This window comes from Mus caroli, chromosome 14, assembly GCF_900094665.2.
Source record: "Mus caroli chromosome 14, CAROLI_EIJ_v1.1, whole genome shotgun sequence".
In the NCBI taxonomy this organism is placed as follows: Eukaryota; Metazoa; Chordata; class Mammalia; order Rodentia; family Muridae; genus Mus; species Mus caroli.
The window spans coordinates 33,042,623-33,044,722 of NC_034583.1; positions in this window are offsets into that span (position 1 = coordinate 33,042,623).

Sequence of the window (2,100 nt, forward strand, 5' to 3'; positions counted from 1 at the left end):
GAACTCAGAAATCCGCCTGCCTCTGCCTCCCGAGTGCTGGGATTAAAGGCGTGCGCCACCACGCCCGGTTGTTTTTGAAAATATTTTTATTGAGCTATTGCTGGTTTAGGGGAAAGAATGATTTTTAAAAATTGATCTTATTCTCAACCATCTTTTTGGATTCTTATTTTTCCTTTAATACTTTCAATGATTCATATATCATTGCATTTATAAATGATTTTTCCTGCTCACATATATTTATACATATATACACATATATGTATGTATACAAAAATTTTAAGAATTTCATATGTATATAATGACATATAATCACACTTATCCTCACTTTTCTAACACCTCTCAATCTCCCAATACACATCCACCTCCCAACTTCATGTATATATATATGTGTGTGTGTGTGTGTATATATATATATATATATATATATATATATATATATATTCTCCTAATGTGTCATAGGAGAATTTCTAATACTTCACCAGTGGAAATTCATTGTCACATCTTTCTTGAATAGATGCCTGAAGGGTTCTGAATTCATATAATACAGCAATAACTGTATATCCCTACATAGTGTGTCAATATTCACAAAGCTAAGTTATGAAACCAGCCTAGGTGTTCATCAACAGATGAGTAGACAAAGAAAGCATAGCATATGTCCAAAATTGGGTTGTATTCTATCATAATGAATAACAGAATTATCTTCAGGAAAACTGCAGAAAAACTGCAGGACTGTACATCAACATATTGGGTGAATTAAGCTAGACTCAGAAAACTGTCCTATTTTTTCTTTTGTGTAAAAACTATATTTAAATATCTCTGTACAGTTGTGTACATACCCCAACACACACACACACACACACACACACACACACACACTCACACACACGAAATCAAATAGGGGATTTAGTGGAAGGGAGGGAGCAGTGGGAGGTGGGAGAGAGAACAAAAAAATGAACACATAGCAATGTGTAAATAATGCTTGTATGAAAATGTCATAGTACGACACATTTTGTATTTTTTAAATTGCATGTTTTATGTTTCTAAGAGATGCCTTGGACCAAGATAGTGAACCTTTTCCTTTTTCTTAGTCTTTTAAGATTTATTTTCAGTTATTTTTGCAGGGCTGGGGATAAAATGTAGGCTGCAGTGTACTAGGTACTAGGTACTAGGTAGCCACTAGCTCTAGCCCAATCCACTAAGGCACATTGGTTTGTTTAAGTCAAGAATGTGCATGTTGAACCTTGTCAAGTTTCTCTGGCATTTTCTTTGGGCTACTAGCACCGAGAAGGTGAAGAGTGGGTGGAGACAGTTCCCAGGCCTGGGTGTTGGCATCCAGTGCTCAGCTGTGACTAAGAAATACTGAGTGTAAAGAAGGACCCCAAGATTGCCACCACTGGACCTGGAGAGAGGAGGGTTACCCATCCCATCTCCAGGTTAAGGGAAAAAAAGAAATGAGAGGCCACAACCAAGAACACAAACAACATGAGAGGCCACAACAAAGAACTATGGGCTACTAAGGCAAGCTGGAAGTGGCAGATGCAGTCTTCCCCAGAGACAAGCACATCAATTGGTTGTCCAGTGCCAAAGGTCAGTCCTGAAACATACATGCAAGTAAACATTATACATATTGAGTAGGTTATATTTAGCAATATAATAATAATTAGTAAAAAAAAAAAGGAGGCCATGAATTTGAAGAGCAGGGACGGGTATATGGGAATGATTGGAGGGAAGAGGGGGAAAAGGAGAAATATTGTAATTATATTATAATCTCAAAAAAAGTAGATAAACAAAAACCACTTAGCAACAGACATCAAAAAAAAATAAAAGAGAAGAATGGGGGAAACCGTGAGCTGCACAATGCTCGGACAGCGTGGTCCCATCTCACTACTCAGAGAAACCTTCTTATAGGCTGAGTGAATGCCAAGTCACAGAAGCATCATGTCATTTACTCATTACACCTGAGCAGTTTCTCCCTAAAACACAAGACCTCAGTTGCAAGACACTGTGGATAAACACACATACACACACACACACACACACACACACAGAGAGAGAGAGAGAGAGAGAGAGAGAGAGAGAGAGAGAGAGAGAGAGAGAGAG